Source organism: Trachypithecus francoisi, unplaced genomic scaffold (genome assembly GCF_009764315.1).
Source record: "Trachypithecus francoisi isolate TF-2019V2 unplaced genomic scaffold, Tfra_2.0 Lachesis_group18, whole genome shotgun sequence".
Lineage (NCBI taxonomy): Eukaryota > Metazoa > Chordata > Mammalia > Primates > Cercopithecidae > Trachypithecus > Trachypithecus francoisi.
The window spans coordinates 16,675,089-16,693,474 of record NW_022681463.1 but is presented as its reverse complement, the minus strand read 5'-3'; the positions used below and the strand labels follow the sequence as shown (position 1 = coordinate 16,693,474).

General features: G+C 45.5%; 1 pseudogene; it reads right to left on the bottom strand.

The window, feature by feature from the left end:
- Positions 1–1,934: 1,934 nt before the first annotated feature.
- Positions 1,935–13,770, bottom strand: LOC117063703 (annotated as a pseudogene).
- Between the last annotated feature and the right edge of the window lie 4,616 nt (positions 13,771–18,386).

The following is an 18,386-nucleotide window of genomic DNA, read 5'->3' as shown; positions in this document are numbered from 1 at the left end:
CTCTAGACCATGCTTTCCAAACCAGTCTTCTTGGCTATTTTTCAAACTTCTGAGATCTAGTATTAAACTGCTTGATTCTAAATGTATGATTTTAGACAACTATTCTCCATTGTTGACAAGAGTTTTCTGAAAACAGTCTATCAAATACAAAGAATGGTTTCTAAGAATCAGTAGTGACTTAAGAAATATTAAACACTTATCAATAAATCACTCCTTTTAAAAATAACAGAACCAGTGCTGTTCTATGTCATAAAAGAGAACACGTAAAATTAAATTGTTTTTATAGACTTTGGTAATCTTTTATTCTCCACATAGGCCTTCAATCCTACTTAAAGACCTTTGATGCACGGTAACCATCAGGATTTACTGAGTAAAATCCCAGGTATTAACCATGGCCCTAAAATGTGCTATTCCAAACAGAAAGAGGTTCGTTGATGGAACTTTTTTTTTTTTTGAAGATGGAGTCTCGCTCTGTTGCCCAGGCGGGAGTGCAGTGGCACGATCTCAGCTCACTGCAACCTCCAACTCCCTGGTTCGAGCTATTCTCCCCTCTCAGCCTCCCAAGTAGCTGGGGTTGCAGGGGTTTGCCACCAAGCCTGGCTAATTTTTGTATTTTTAGTAGAGACAGGGTTTCACCACATTGGCCAGGCTAGTCTCGAACTCCTGACCTCTAGTGATCCACCCACCTTGGCCCCCAAAGTGCTGGGATTACAGGTGTGAGCCACCACACCAGCCAGATGAAAATATTTTTAAAATCAACTTTGGGTATAACATGGCATACTGCTCACCAAACAAAAGAGAAAATCTAAATCTTCTTCCTTTTATAGCAGTGCCCACCTTTACTCCAAAGATTACAACGTATGCACCTTTTATGCTTGTTTGTTTTTTTGACTGCCTAATCTGATATTTAACTTTTTAAAATTCTGCATTTCAATGTAGTAAGAGTTATTTTCAAATGATCTTCACAGTCTGGAACACAGACACCAGAGCAACACTCTCAAGTCACACTGTTTGACCATAATGAAGAGAAGAAAATGGCCTGATATCTGAAGATCTGTATTCCTTCTGCTCTGAAGGTGAGGAAGTTTTTAACATGGGAGCAACACAGAATTTCATTCCTCTGGAGCTCCTTTCAACACAGAATGCGGCCGGGCGTGGTGGCTCACGCCTGTAATCCCAGCACTTTGGGAGGCCGAGGCGGGCAGATCACAAGGTCAGGAGATCGAGACCAGCCTGACCAATGTGGTGAAACCCCGTGTCTACTAAAAATACAAAAATTAGCCGGGTGTGGTGGCGGGTGCCTGTAATCCCAGCTACTCAGGAGGCTGAGGCAGGAGAATCACTTGAACCTGAGAGATGGGCGTTGCAGTGAGCCGAGATCGTGCCACTGCACTCCAGCCTGAGCGACAGAGCGAGACTCTGTCTCAAAAACAACAACGAGACAAACAAACAAACAAACAAAAACCCCACAGAATCCTTCAATTCAACAAGTAAATATCCAATCTCAAAAAATTAAAGTTTGGTCACTAAGAAGGACTGAACAAAAATTATTCCCCTCCCCCTAGACACAACTAGAGCAGCTGTAATCAGGCCCCCTTCTCCGCACAAAAACAGGGAAGTTGTCGGGGCTGAAGACTTTAAGTGTGACATTTCAGTTCCTAAAACATTGCTGCTACTTGCTCAAAGTTCTAGGTCTATGTATTTCCTTCTCCAATATGTCCCCATGCATAAGTTTATTTCCATACATACAAACGTGCACATATGTGCGCTCACACATGCACACACAGACACACATACACACCTTCTCTCAAGTCAGACACTTGTGTTTATTGATAAATCATGAGGATTATGGACTAGGTGTGTATAGGGTTTCATAGGTGCTTTGTAAACATCAGAGTCACTTGGGTCCTTTTCTTTAAAAGCCTAAAATCCAATTATGCCACAAATGACCACTGCTTTTCCATACGCTGCTCACAGGCTGCATACTGATGAAGGGCAGAGAAAAAGTCCTCAGAATTGATGTTTAAGTAGGAAGGCAAAGAGACAATCTCAGACAATCTGATGTGCCGGGGAAGAAAGTTTAATGTGCTGTCCACAAGACCAAACTTCAATACTAAACCAGGATCAGGAGAGCCATTTGAACTAAGTAAACTGCCTAACATAGCTACCTCCAAATCTGTGGGGGTCGCTTTTGCTTCTGGGCTACTGACTGGAAAACGTCCTGAGCAGCTCTCAGAATATCTGCTTTTCCATCTACTGGGGACAGCACCTTCACTGCCAAATGGCAATTTAGAACTTGATCATCTTTGTCGTTACTATTTGCAAACTCTGGTGAGTATTTTGAACAATCTAGGCCCAGAATTTTTGCTGTTGTTTTAAAATTTCATCCATCAATCTGGAATTATTTCTTTTGAAAAGATTGGTGGTTGTAGACGCGAATGTAGGAGGTGGCCACAGCCATACACCACACCACGAGACGTGCAACGTCGGAGAAACTGGGCTCTTGTTCCACCGTGGTATCACCAGGCCCATGTGCACATCTAAATTGTTTTCTGAATCTTCGTTGAAAATCAGTTGTTTGTATAGGTGTGGTCTATTTCTGGGCACTCTATTCTGCTCCTTCGGTCCATTTGTCCATCTTTATACCAATCCCACATTGTCTTGATGACTGCAGGATTTAATAAGTCTTGAAATCAAGTCGTAATAGCCTTCCAACTTTGTCAAAGTTGCTTGGGCTATTCAAGGTCCTTTGTATTTCTATATGGATTTCAAAAGTGGCTTGTCGGCTGGGGGTGGTGGCTCAAGCCTGTAATCCCAGCACTTTATAAACATCACTTTGCAAACCGCCAACGCAGGCGGATCACATGAGGCCAGGAGTTCAAGAGCAGCCTGGGCAACATGGTGAAACCCTATCTCTACTAAAAATACAAAAATTAGCCTGGTGTGGTGGTGCGTGCCAATAGTCCCAGCTACTCAGGAGGCTGAGGCAGGAGAATTGCTCGAATCTGGGAGGCGGAGGTTGCAGTGGCAGAGATCGCACCACCGCACTCCAGATTGGGTGACTGAGCGAGACTCTGTCTCAAGAAAAAAAAAAAGAAAAGAAAAAGCGTCTTGTCAAGTTCTGTGAAAAAGCCTGCTGGAATTTTGATTGGGATTGCACAGAAGGATGCATTTCTGAGCGTTTCTGAGAGATGCATCTTCAAAGGTAGGACAGGGGCTAGCTCCAGTATTGAACACTGGCAAACCGTGGGGAACTAATCCAGCGCTCCCTTGACTGGCATTTTGGGGCTATCTTTTGTATAACCAGCTCACACCCAAGTCAGGACACAGCCAGCCTCCCCGCCCTGCTCTTTGGCCAGGTTCACATTTCTGTCTCACTGAATCTGCACAGGAGAACAGAGGCATCGGCAGCTCACGAGCTGCTCATTTGCTGGTTAAGTGGGAGCCCCACTGTCCCCACTCCACATAGCAGTGACACGAGGGATGGTAAGATTTCTGAACCAGTAAATCCAATTGGCCGCTGGCTGGTCTGTTACTGAGGTATACAAGCCTAATACCTAGTAGTTTTCTGGATGGAATAGAAAGGTTAAAACTCTATTTAAAACATCAAGCATAGGCCAGGTGCGGTGGCTCACACGTGTAACCCCAGCACTTTGGGAGGCTGAGGTGGGCAGATTACCTGAGGTCAGGAATTTGAGACCAGCCTGGCCAACATAGTGAAACCCCATCTCTATTAAAAATACAGAAATTAGCCGGGCATGGTGGTGCACACCTATAGTCCCAGCTACTTGGGAGGCTGAGACAGGAGAATCACTTGAACCCGGGAGGCAGAGGTTGCAGTGAGCTGAGATCATGTCACTATTCTCTAGCCTGGGTGACAGAGCGAGACTCTGTCTCAAAAAAAAAAAAAAAAAAAAGGCATGAAACAACACTGCCTTTATTTATTACCTTACAGCATTTTCCAAAGAAGACATTTTTTCATCCTGGTAAACAGAAATCACTGCTATTTCTCTGAGATGGGACAAGAACGCTAGACTACTTTTTAAAATCCAGTCTAAACTCTCTAATGCAAATCCAGCTATGATTTCTTTCTTTCTTCTTTCTTTTCTCTTCTCTTTTTTCTTTCCTTTCTTTTCTCTTTCTTTTCTTTTCCTTTCTTTTCTTTCCTTCTCTCTCTCTCTCCCTCCCTCCCTCCCTCCCTCTCCCTCTCTCTCTCCCCCTCTCCCTCTCCCTCTCCCTCTTTCTTCTCTTTCTTTTCTTTCTTTCAGCCAGAGTTTCCACGCTTGTCCAGGCGGGAGTGCAATGTTGCCATCTCAGCTCACTGCAACCTCTACCTCCCTGGTTGAAGCGATTCTACTGCCTCAGCCTCCCGAGTAGCTGGGATTACAGGTGCCCGCCACCACGCCCAGCTAATTTTTTTGTATTTTAGTAGAAATGGGGTTTCACCATGTTAGCCAGGCTGGTCTTGAACTCCTGACCTCTGGTCATTCTCCTGCTTCGGCCTCCCAAAGTGCTGGGATTATAGGCATGAGCCACCGCGCCCAGCCTGTCTACGATTTGTTAACGAGGACAAGAGGGGGAAACCTGTTCATTTTCCTAAACTACTCTCTACTCATCTTTGTCGTTACTATTTGTCGTTACTACACAATCCCTCCTTGGTCCCTCACACGAAGCACTTACGGTCTATCCAAGGTCCTCACTTAGGGAGCTGACAGGATGCTTCAGAAAGAGACAGAGACGTCAGGACCACTCTTCGGATGCCTCCAAACCTGTTTCTGTTTGCAAATGACCCTGGGTCTAACTATCATGGCATTTTTGATCCTGCTATTGTTCTATTAATCCACAGTAATCGTCTTAATGTGTGAAATCCAAACTTGTTATATACGAAGTGCTGTTGCTGGGAATTGAGAAATAGAATTTTTTGGATCACAAAAGCAGCATGGAGAGGATTTATGGAAAAGTTGCTGTAAGCTGCTGTGGTTACGGTTTAGGAAGTGTGGTTATTCGAATAATCATTTTGAGCCTATTTTTTCTCTTAAATACTGGGAAGGGGATTAGGGCCAGTATCGCCTTCTGCTGAGGTTGCTAGCTCTCCTCCCTCACCGGCCAGTGAAGGAGGGCTTCCAAAGGAAGCCTCCGGCCTGGGTATCCAGGTGGTTAAGCTATTTCTTGGTACCAGCCTTACTCTTCATGAATCTTCTCTTTATTCATTCCGTTCCCTGGGGATTCCATCTGATTTCCTTTCCTCTTCACATCTTTTATTAATTATCTACCCCTTAAAGTTCTTCTTCCAAAACCAATTCCAAAGTGGGAAAGAATTTGTCAGTTTCTCTTCTCCTTGCTGTCCCTTATTCTCTTATTCGCAAATATTTACTGCACACCTATGATGTGTTTATTAATGTTAGAGTCAGACTCCGTCTCTGTCCTGGTGAAAATGACAAGAGTGACGCAGACAGATATTAAATGAGCAGACAACAATATGCACTTGAACAGAAGACGCATGGTATTTTAGATTTTAACATTTCTGAAATTGAAATGCATCTTATAGGTGATGATGAGAGGGAGAGAGGGAGGGAGAGAAGGAGAAAGAGAGAGAGAGACAGAGAGAGACCTCCAAGTTAGAGGAGAGCAGGGTAATATAGTTATTCTTTAACACTGTTAGGTTTTACCTCTGCCATTTGGCTGAATGCATCTAAATAATTTGCTGAAGCTGCTGTCTTATGTTGCGTTCCTCCCAGAGGCAGAGCCTGGGACAAGGGCTTGCATATGGGTGTTTATTTGGACTAGTGATCCTAAAGAACAGAAGTAAGGGATTATGCAATGTGGAGGAGGGAAGCCAATGTCAGGTGCGTGATGAGTCAGTTGGCACACGGGCAAGTGGGGCTCAATCCTTCTGGAGCCTTCTGATGGGCCATGTAGAACAGGCTCTAGAATTGTCCACCCTAGAGGTAGAAGGGGAAGCATTTATCCACTAGCTTTATGTTTCCATATGCATGGATACCACACTGCAGAGCTGGAGAAGTCTAGCTATGTGAGGCAGCTGAGGTGAGGTGCGTTCAGATTACACCTGCTGCTGGGCCAATGCTTGGAGACAGTGGTGGACTGAGAAGAGGAGATGCAGCAGAAAAAATGTTTGATATAGGCCAGGCGTGGTGGCTCACACCTGTAACCTCAGCACTTTGGAAAGTCAAGGTGGGTGGATCATCTGAGGTCAGGAGTTCGAGACCAGCCTGCCCAACATAGTAAAACCCCATCTCTACTAAAATACAAAAATTAACTGGGCATGGTGTCATGTGCCTGTAGTTCCAGCTACTAGTGAGGCTGAGGCAGGAGAATTGCTTGAACCTGAGAGGCAGAGGTTATAGTGAGCTGAGATAATGCCACTGCACTCCAGCCTGGGTGACAGAGGGAGACCTTGCCTTAAAAAAAAAAAAAAAGTTCAGTACAATTGCTATTTTTTTCTCCTATTTGCTAAGAATGTCCATAGCAGCTTTATTCACAATAGCCTCAACCTGGAAACAATCCTGAAGTCCATCAACAGGAGAATGCATAAACAAATTGTGGTATATCTGTCCACTGAAATCCTGCTGAGCCACAAAGAAGAATGGACGACTGATACATGCAACAACATGATACAGGGTCTTGCTATGTTGCCCAAGCTGCTATCAGATTCCTGGCCTCAAGTGATCCTCCAGCTTCAGCCTCCCAAAGTGCTGGGATTACAGGCATGAGTCACTGTACTCGGCCTACAAGATTCCACTTACATAAGTTAAAGAACAGGCAGGCCAGACATGGTGGCTCACACCTGTAATCCCAGCACTTTGGGAGGCTGAGGTGGGCAGGTCACTTGAGCTCAGGAGTTCAAGACCAGCCTGGGCAACATGGCAAAACCCCATCTCTAATATCTCTAATAGAAAAATTAACTGGGCATGGTGGCACGCACCTGTAGTCCCAGCTACTTGGGAGGCTGAAGTTGGGGCATTGCTTGAGTCCAGGAAGTTGAGGCTGCAGTGAGCCAAGATTGCACTACTACACTCCAGCCTGGGTAACAGAGGAAAACCTTGTTTCAAAAAAAAAAAAAAAAAAAAGAGCAGGCCAGGCATGGTGGCTAATGCTTGTAATCCCAGAACTTTGGGATGCCAAAGTGGGTGAATCATCTGAGGTCGGGAGTTCAAGATCAGCCTGGCCAACATGGTGAAACCCCATCTCTACTAAAAATACAAAAATTAGCTGGGCATGGTGGTGTGCACCTGTAGTCCCAGCTACTCAGGAGACCGAGGCAGGAGAATGGCTTGAACTCAGGGGACAGAGGTTGCAGTGAGCTGAGATTGTATCACTGCATGCATTCCAGCCTGGGCAATACAGCAAGACTCCATCTCACAAAAAAAAAAAAAAAAAAAAAAAAAGAGCAGGCAAAACTAATCCATTGAAGGGGAGGTGATTAGAGCAGTGGCTGTCTCTGGTAGAGTACAGGGATTAACTGCAAAGAAGTATGAGAGAACTTTCTGAGATGATAGGAATTGCCCATACTTTAATAAGTATGTGGACTGTATGGTTTATGCACTCATCAAAATTCATTGAATTGTAGGCTCTCTTTATTTCTTTATATATATATAGATATATATATAGAGAGAGCATATATATAAAAAATTGTATGTGCACTCTGTCTCTTTCTATATATATGTGTGTAAATTTTACCTTAGAAAAAGAGCTATATAGTTAACTCTAGGTAGTAGATGCACTTCTCACAGTGGTAAAACTTACCTCTGGAAGTATTTTCTGTGTCCTCAAGTCTCTAGCAGATGAATAGTGTGTATTTAGGATAATGAGAACTACGCTTCTTGCTCTTGTAAAAGGGCATTATAAATACAGACAGAGCGAGACGGGCAGATCACGAGGTCAGGAGATCGAGACCATCCTGGCTAACACAGTGAAATCCCCGTCTCTACTAAAAAACACAAAAAACTAGCCGGGCGAGGTGGCGGGCGCCTGTAGTCCCAGCTACTCGGGAGGCTGAGGCAGGAGAATGGTGTAAACCCGGGAGGCGGAGCTTGCAGTGAGCTGAGATCCGGCCACTGCACTCTAGCCTGGGTGACAGAGTGAGACTCCGTCTCAAATAAATAAATAAATAAATATGGACAGAGTGAAGACTAGAATGTACCCTGTGGTGTTGGATGTATCCATGTGAACTCATGGTTTTCTATGGATTAATAGAGATAGAGACAGACCTACGTATATATGTTATGTGTGTGTGCGCACACACACACACACACCATTTCCCAGCTCTATCTGCTGAAAGGGCCTAGAAGCAATAACACACCAGGAAGAATGAGCATGCTTAGAACTGGATCTTGGTTTCTAAATACCATTCTCTACTAAGATAAACCAGGGCTCTTTTTAGAAATGGCTGGCTCTAGGGCTGGGGCAGGGGAAGTACAAAATGACCCTGAAACATATTAGATAGACAGTAGCTCCAAGGCTGATGGAGAGTATCAAACAGACAGTGGAACCAGCTTGAAGGAGTCCCCAGTGGTCAAACATGGTGGCAATCTGAACATAAAAATAAACAGTGATAGTAATGGAAATTAGTAGTCACGGAACCGATGATGAACTAAATTGAAATGACACTAAACTAAGAGTATTCATCAATAAAATGAAGCAGGACTGGAGTAGCAGCAATTGGAGACAGCATCATTAATGTCCAGATAAACAGCATCCTTTCCCCAAACTGCAGGATCCCAACAATCCAAGGATGCACAAGGGCAGCCAAGTCACCAAGAACTTCAAGCTGCCAGTTAGAGTTCGGCAAATTACCCGGCTTAGAATCCGCCAGGCGCAGTGACTCACGCCTGTAATCCCAGCATTGTGGGAGGCTGAGGCGGGTGGATCATGAGGTCAAGAGTTTGAAACCAGCCTGGCCAACATCGTGAAAGCCCATCTCTACCAAAAATATAGAAAATTAGCCAGTCATGGTGGCGCACACCTATAGTCCCAGCTACTCGAGAGGCTGAGGCAGGAGAATTGCTTGAACCCTGGAGGCGGAGGTTGCAGGGAGCTGAGATCACACCATTGAACTCCAACCCAGGCAACAGTGGAAGATTTCATCTCAAAAAAAAAAAAAAAGACTCCTCTGTGTTAATTCTAGTCACTTCTAACCCTAGTACCAGTAACTGTAGCATGCTTAGTAGCTGTGGAAGGTATGCATATTGACTCACAAACTCAAAGTGTACATAAAGTATCAATTTCTTTGTTTTCATTATATCAAACCAAATCTTTCAACTCCTCAGCCTCCTAGGCTGGGAGAAAATTACATTGTCATTGTGTTAAGGTCTCTTCTCTTCCCGGCTCTCAACAGAAGTTGGACATTCTCTGTGGTGCCTAAAACAGGCAAGACACCATCCTATGTTTTGTGTTCTCTTTATCTTCACTCTCTTTTTTTTTTTTTAGATGGGGTCCCTTTTTGTTGCCCAGGCTGGAGTAAAGTGGCCCACCGCAGCCTTGACCTCCCGGGCTTAGGCAATCCTCCCACCTCAGCCTCTTGAGTAGCTGGGACTAGAGGTGCATGCCACCATGTCCGGCTAATTTTATTTTATTTTATTTTACTTTTATTTTGACAAGGAGTCTCAGTCTGTTGCCCAGGCTGGAGTGCAGTGGTACAATCTCGGTTCACTGCAACTTCTCCCTCCCGGATTCAAGCGATTCTCTTACCTCAGCCTCCTGAGTAGCTGGGATGACAGGCGCACACCACCATGCCTGGCTAATTTTTGTATTTTTAGTAGAGATGGGGTTTCACCATGTTGGCCAGGCTGGTCTTGAACTCCTGACCTCCTGCTTCTGCCTCCCAAAGTGTTGGGATTACAGGCGTGAGCCACCATACCCAGCCTTATCTTCATTTTTTATACCCGCCAAGGTTTCTTTCAGTCTAGTTGGTCTCTGCTTCCTTGAGGCTGGGAGCCTTACGGTTGGGGCCCTGCTCACCAAGTCAGCCTCTCTGAAATCTTCACAACCTGGGAGAAGCAGAGAGCAAAGCCCACTGGCTGGAAGGAATCCCTCCTGCTGCCTTTTCTTGCCTCAAAGGCAAAATGCTTCTCTCTCATTGGTGTCCTCAAAAGAGGAGCACATTCTCTTCTTCGTGAACTCCAATTTCAGAAAAATAAAGGCCAGGGAAAAAGCATTTTAAAAGCAATTTCACCTTATCAGAGTAGCCCCAATTTCCTCTGAGGCACAGGATTAGTGGGGGACATGGGGGAGCACACAGGTCCTGTCTATTTTGGGATGGACAGGAGGAGCGTTGGAAAAATTATTCCGAGAAATGGCCCTGTCACAGATCATAAGTGATCCTGTTTGTAAAGTGAAAACGTATGGCTTGCGCATTAATCATGGAGAACAACTGAGAGAGGGCTGGGTGCAGTGGGTCATGCCTATAATCCCAGTGCTTTGGAAGGCCGCAGTGGGAGGATCAGTTGAGGCCCAGAGGTCAAGACTAGCCTGGGCAATGTAGTGAGACCCTGCCTCCACAAAAAATAAAATAAAAACCAGCCTAGCATGGTGGCTCACATTTGTAGTCGCAGCTACTCAGGAGGCTGAGATGGAAGGATTGCTTGAGCTCAGTCGTTCGAGGTTTCTGTGAACTATGATCATGTCACTGCACTGCAGCCTGGGTGACAGAGGGAGTACCTGTCTCTCATAACAATAATAATAATAATAAAAGAGAGGATATGAGTTTTTAAATCAGTTTTAGGTCCTTTAGGGGAACTTTGTGGTCCACTGATGAGCCCCGATCTTTCTTTGAGAATCCTGATCTGGTCCCTTCCTCTATTCATGGAAGATACGCATCACAACATCCCTCCCATGGCAGTCACCCAAGCTCCTGCTTGAACAGGTCTGGGCACAGAAACAGCTGCCTCCCAGGGCCTTTCTAAACAGCTCCCATTGAAGGCATCTTTAACATCTATTCACTGATCCAGCTTTCACCCTTTGGAGCTTTCCTGAGTTTGTCTAGTTTTCTAGCAGTGGTTCCAGAGATGATTTTAAAGTTTTTGCAGGACTCTGGGGGTATAATCTGCTGGGGCCTGTAGTCTTAAACTCATTTAAAATATCTATTATTTATTTATTTATATATTTATTTGAGACAAGGTCTTGCTCAGGCTGGAGTGCACTGGTGCTATCTCGGTTCCCTGCAACCTCCACCTCCTAGGTTCAAGCGATTCTCGTGTCTCAGCCTCCCGAGTAGCTGGGACTATAGACGCATGCCACCACACCCAGCTTATTTTTGTATTTTTTGTAGAGACAGGGTTTCACCATGTTGGCCAGGATGGTCTCGATCTCAAGTGATCTGTCCACCTCAGCCTCCCAAAGTGTTGGGATTACAAGCGTGAGCCACCGTGCCTGACGTCATTTAAAACATCCAGATCTTGTCTTGTGAACTCTATCTAGGACTTTATGCCCTCTTAAGGATGTGTGTTCTCTTCATTCTAGTTGGAACATTTTTATTTAAAAAAATTAAATTGAAATGAAATAGTTCTACTTTTTTCTCTCATTGCCTAACTTTATTCTCATTATACAAACCGTGGAAGTTTCTACTCACGTAAAGTCCTGGAAGAGCTAGATTGTTAGACTCTGGGTCCCACTTTCATATTCCCAAGAGGGAGAATCTACTGGCTTGCTTTAAAGCTTGGAAGTCTTTTACAAAAATAGAGAAAAGATGGCCAAGAGGGCCGGGCGCGGTGGCTCAAGCCTGTAATCCCAGCACTTTGGGAGGCCGAGACGGGCGGATCACGAGGTCAGGAGATCGAGACCATCCTGGCTAACACTGTGAAACCCCGTCTCTACTAAAAATACAAAAAACTAGCCGGGGGAGGTGGCGGGCGCCTGTAGTCCCAGCTACTCGGGAGGCTGAGGCAGGAGAATGGCGTGAACCCGGGAGGCAGAGCTTGCAGTGAGCTGAGATCCGGCCACTGCACTCCAGCCTGGGCAACAGAGCGAGACTCCGTCTCAAAAAAAAAAAAAAAAAAATGGCCTAGAGAAGAAAAAGCCAATAAATCTAACACCCAGACCCCTTCATTGATAATGGATAAATAGAAGTGTAATCATGTATACCAAATACTCCACTGGCGGGCTGGGCGTGGTGGCTCATGCCTGTAATCCCAACACTTTGGGAGGCCGAGGTGGGCAGATCACCTGAAGTCAGGAGTTCGAGACCAGCCTGGCCAACATGGTGAAACCCTGTCTCTACTAAAAATACAAAAATTAGCTGGGCATGGTGGTGGGCACCTGTAATTGCAGGTACTCAGGAGGCTGAGGCAGGAGAATTGCTTGAACCCGGGAGGCGGAGGTTGCAGTGAGCTGAGATTGCACCACTGCACTCGAGCCTGGGCAACAAGAGCGAAACTCCATCTCAAAGAAAAAAAAAAAAAAAAGAAACTGCCTTTTCCACTTAACAATATGCCTGCTAAGGCCCGCTTCCCCACACTCACCACTGAACATGATCCTCAGGCGTGAGCAGCGAGTAACCTCTTCATTCTTCTTCTTATTCAAATGTATCTATTTTTATAAGCTCTTGAATATTTTGTTCTTTGGGTTCTCAGGACTATTTGTTCAGTTCTATAACCATTGTTTACTTGATTCTGTGTGCCTCCTTCTGTGTACACCATTGTTTATCACCTGTCCTTGGTGGTGTCACCCATGCATGACCCTGCTGTCTTTAGATATCTTCCCATTTGTTTTTCAAAAAAGAGCATCGCTTGTCATTTTATCATGGATTCTTCAGAATTTTGCTTTTGTGAAGCCTTTGTGCCTTTTGAGCCAACTAAGCTTTGGAGTGGAGTGAGATCTTTTTCTTTTCCCTGGACTTTTTTTTTTTTTTGAGACGGAGTCTCGCTCTGTTGCCCAGGCTGGAGTGCAGTGGTGCTACCTCGGCTCACTGCAAGCTCCGCCTCCCGGGTTCACGCCATTCTCCTGCCTCAGCCTCCTGAGTAGCTGGGACTACAGGCACCCGCCATCTTGCCTGGCTAATTTTTTTGTATTTTTAGTAGAGACAGGGTTTCACCGTGTTCGCCACGATGGTCTCGATCTCCTGACCTTGTGATCCACCCGCCTTGGCCTCCCAAAGTGCTGGGATTACAGGCGTGAGCCACCGCACCCGGCCAGACTTTTTAAAAATTTATTTATTTTGAGATGGAGTTTCACTCTTGTTGCCCAGCCTGGAGTGCAATGGTGAGATCTTGGCTCACCTCAACCTCCGCCTCCCAGGTTCAAATGATTCTCCTACCTCAGCCTCCCAAGTAGCTGGGCTTACAGGCATGCGCCACCATGCCGGGCTAATGTTTTGCATTTTTAGTAGAGATGGGGTTTCTCCATGTTGGCCAGGCTGGTCTCAAACTCCCGAACTCAGGTTATCTGCCTGCCTCGGTCTCCCAAAGTGCTGAGATTACAGGCGTGAGCCACCGTGGACATTTTTGACCACCTGGCCTCCCATGGACATTTTTGACATCTGCTTCCCTGAACCCAGAGCAGGGGATCCAATTCCAAGTGGGCCAGGCCAGGCCTATTCTGGTGCTTTCTGAGAATCTGTTGTTTTGCCCATTCCTCTGCCCAGATATAGCAACACACACACGCACACATGCACAAGCACACGCGCCCACGACACACGTGCACACGTGCACACACGCGCACACACGCACACGCACAGACGCGCACACACACGCACACGCACATACACGCGCCCACGCGCACACACACGCACGCACACGCACACACGTGCGCACACATACGCGCACGCACGCGCGCACACACACGCACACGCACGCACGCGCGCACACACACGCACGCACACGCACGCACGCGCGCACACACGCACTGAAACCCTGCACTCGATGGCTCAATGGTTGCTCTAGCAACTACCGTTGGCTTCTTGGTCACAGTAGGGTGTTGAACTGGGGCAAAGACATCTGGTTCAAATCAAGCCAATAGATTTTCTTTCCCGGGAATATGTACCTTGACTCAGAGTCTATTACTCTATCTCTTCAAGGAATTTACATGAGAAACCTCATCTCTACTAAAAATACAAAAATTAACTGGGCGTGGTGGTGGAGGTTGCAGTGAGCCAAGATTGCACCAGTGCACTCCAGCCCGAGCAAAAAAATGAGACTCTGTCTAAAAAAAAAACAAAAAACAAAAAAACAAAAAAAACGGCAAGCAAGCCCAGATGCATGCAGGTAGCAGAGGAAGTTGGTTTTCAGAGACAGAGAAGAACAACGCAGATGGAGAGAAGGAGGCAGGGTTGCCCTAGCAGACAGAGCTGCTGCCCTGCCTAGATCTCCTTGGCTCTCATTCACCAGCTCTGTGCATGCTCACAGCCCAGTTTCTGCAAACTCTGTCATTCATGGCCCTCGCCAGTGACTTTCTGAAGATTGCCTTTGGGTGTTGCAGGCATCCCACCCATATGGACAGCGAGAAGCCCCTAGGAGTTTTCTCTTCTCCCCATTACCTCCAGCCCCACCCCTACCCATGGCTGTGACCCTCAGTTGGCTCATGTGCAAGTGAAAAGGTCCAGCTCCATTGCTTGAGGCAGCACACACCCTGAGGTCTCATTGACACTCCTGAGCTCCCCATTCCCACACCCCTTCACCAGTTTCCCCTGGGAGCACGTCCTGGGAGCATCTCACTTCCACCCGAATCCCTGGCGTTTAGGAGAACAGATGTGAAACCAGGCAGCTCAGAGGAATGGAAGGAGCGCCCCGGGCCTGAGGATTGCTAGTTCTCATCCAGGTCCCTTGGGAGACTCAAAGCTCTTCCAGTTTGTGGCTTCTATGACATATTCCTCAATCTTCAACCAGCTTCCTATTTGGGTTAAATTTCAACCAGCCCATTTCTGAAAATCTTGCTGCAGGCACCCAGCATTCCCCCAGGGCTAGCATCATCTCATCTCCCAAATGTCTCGGTCCTTCACCGCAACCACTGATTTCCAATTGACTGGCATTTGGGAGATGAAATTATCAGCAAAGCAAGTTTAGAATTTATCAGAAGCTTTTCCTGGAAAGTGGTTTTCAGTAGGATTTCTAGACCTTTAAATCACTCATCATGGCTATTTTTGGCCCTGTGTATGCTTTTGCATTTATTTCTGGACATTTAAAAATGAAATATACATTTATTTTTATAAAATAAATATAAATTTAATATACATATTTTATAAGTAAATCTGTATTACTTATGTGTGTATTATTCTTGTCCTAGAACAACATTTTTAATATAATTAACAGCTTTAAAGATATTCTTTTAATGGAAAGTTCATGTCTTTTGCCGTTCCAAACATATTTATATACATGTTTTTTCTATTTATAAGTCTATAAATAGACTTACCCAAAAGTCTATTTATAGAAAAAAACGAGCCCACGTTCCTTATTTGGTATGTGTGCTTCTTCCTTCTTCTACTCTAGCCTGACTGAAAGTATTTTTGTGGCTGATTAAAGGGTTTTTTTGTTGTTGTTGTTCTTTCCTAAAAGCCATGGATTTCATTGGATATTAATTATCAGGTTCCTCCCTGGCTGCGATGAAAAGTAATATTGCCTAATAGACTTTTCTGTCTATAGAGCAGCTGTTTCCATTATAAAGAGAACACGTTATGCAACAATTATCCATACAGAAAACCAGAAAGAAATGAGAGAAATCACCCTTAGACCTGCCAGAAGCCATATTTCCAAATAAGTCCCCTCACCTCCCAGGCTTCAGCATCCTTCTTAATGAAATGAGGTAGTTAGACCCAAAAGACACCAATGATTCTTTAAAATGCTCAAAAAGAAGATATTGGGGGTGCGTGCGGTGACTCATGCCTGTAATCCCAGCATTTTGGGAGGCCGAAGTGGGCAGATCACAAGGTCAAGAAATCGAGACCATCTGGGCCAACATGGTGAAATCCCGTATCTACTAAAAATACAAAAAAAAAAAAAAAATTAGCTGGGCATGGTGGCACATGCCTGTAGTCCCAGCTACTCAGGAGGCTGAGACAGCAGAGTCGTTTGAACCTGGGAGGCAGAGGTTGCAGTGAGCCAAGATCACGCACCACTGCACTCCAGCCTGGTGACACGGCGAGATTCTGTCTCAAAAAAAAAAAAAAAAAAAAGGCCGGGCACGGTGGCTCAAGCCTGTAATCCCAGCACTTTGGAAGGCCGAGATGGGCGGATCACAAGGTCAGGAGATTAAGACCATCCTGGCTAACACGGTGAAACACTGTCTCTACTAAAAAATACAAAAAACTAGCCGGGCGAGGTGGCGGGCGCCTGTAGTCCCAGCTACTAGGGAGGCTGAGGCAGGAGAATGGCGGGAACCCGGGAGGCGGAGCTTGCAGTGAGCTGAGATCCGGCCACTGCACTCCAGCTTGGGCGACAGAGCGAGACTCCCTCTCAAAAAAAAAAAAAAAAGAAAAAAAAGATCCTGGAAGGAAATATTGGCCACGTGTTGATTTGGAGAAGCACAGGACTAGAAACCAGTTCTCATTCCTCCTCCTTTTCCCTTTTCTGTAGGACTTTCTTCTTTTCCATGTTCTCCCCAACTGACTCTTTTGTTTCCAGCTGTTCCTGGTGTTTGTTTTTTTTTTTTTTTTTTAGACAGTCTCGTTCTGTCACCCAGGCTGGAGTGCAGTGGCATGATCTCAGCTCACTGCAACCTCTGCCTCCTAGGTTCAAGCAGTTCTCCTGCCTCAGCTTTCTGAGTAGCTGCCACTACACCCGGCTAGTTTTTGTATGTTTAGTAGAAACGGGGTTTCACCTTGTTGGCCAGGCTGGTCTCTAACTCCTGACCTCAAAAGTACTAGGATTACAAGTGTGAGCCCCTGCTCCTGGCCAGTTTGGAATTTGTAAGATCTGGCCCCCAAGAGGCTAACTTCAACCCATCAACTGAATTATCTCTGATTTTGAAACTCAAATGTTTTATTAAAATGTTAACTATTTTTTCTTATTCCTAAAGTAACTTATGCAAAAAAAATTGAAAATACATAAGAAAATAGTAGTCACTATTCACATCCTGGCATATACACTTATTTTTTAATAATCTGTGATTGTGGGTTTTTTTTTTTTTTTTTGAGACACTGCACTGTTGCCCAGGCGGAGTGCAGTGCAGTGGCACAACCTCGACTCACTGTAACCTTGGACTCCTGGGCTGTCCTGCCTCAGCCTCCCAAGTAGCTGGGACTACAGGCACACACCACCATGCCTGGCTCTCTTTTATTTTTTATATAGATGAGATACCACTATGTTGCCAATGCTGATCTTGAAATCCTGGACTCAAGCAATCCCCCTGCCTTGGCCTCCCAGAATGCTGGGATTACAGGTGTGAGCCACCATGCCCTGCCTGATTTTATTTTGATTATCTTTTTTTTTTTTTTGAGACAGAGTCTTGCTCTGTTGCCCGGGCTAGAGTGCAGTGGCCGGATCTCAGCTCACTGCAAGCTCTGCCTCCCGGGTTTACGCCATTCTCCTGCCTCAGCCTCCCGAGTAGCTGGGACTACAGGCGCCCGCCACCTCGCCCGGCTAGTTTTTTTGTATTTTTAGTAGAGACAGGGTTTCACCGTGTTAGCCAGGATGGTCTCGATCTCCTGACCTCGTGATCTGCCCGTCTCGGCCTCCCAAAGTGCTGGGATTACAGGCTTGAGCCACCGCGCCCGGCCTTATTTTGATTATCTTAAATCTTATGATCACACATAATTTATAAATTTGTGTATATCTCTTCTACTTTAATTATTCTAATGAGTTGGCAAAGCACACATACATAATAGTTCTGTAGTTTTATGTGTTTTTGAATAGCTGTTTCAAGACAATCCTAATTATAACTTGCCCTCTCCAGGCCAGGCACTGGGGAAGATTGAGCAGGGAGATCGATGGGAGTGAGAGTATGCCACTGCACTCCAGTCTGGGTGACAGGTGAGATTTTGACCGTCTCAAAAACAAAAAACAAAAAACAAAAAACACCTGCCCTTATAGATCATCTATGAAATGTGAAACGTATTACATATTTTTTGATATTACACAGAAACCACACTAAAATGTCTTTCAATAAGTAAAAGGCCTACATTTATTTTTTTTTGAGACGGAGTCTCGCTCTGTTGCCCAGGCTGGAGTGCAGTGGTGCGATCTCGGCTCACTGCAAGGGTTCAAGAGATTCTCCTGCCTCAGCCTCCCGAGTAGCTGGGACCATAGGTGCATGCCACCACACCTGGTTAATTTTTTGTTTTTTTTAGTAGAGACAGGGTTTCACCATGTTAGCCAGGATGGTCTCGATCTCCTGACCTCAAGTAATCTACCCGCTTTGGCCTCCCAAAGTGCTGGGATTATAGGCGTAAGCCACCACACCCAGTCAAAAAGCCTGAATTTTAGATACAAGGAATTCTGATT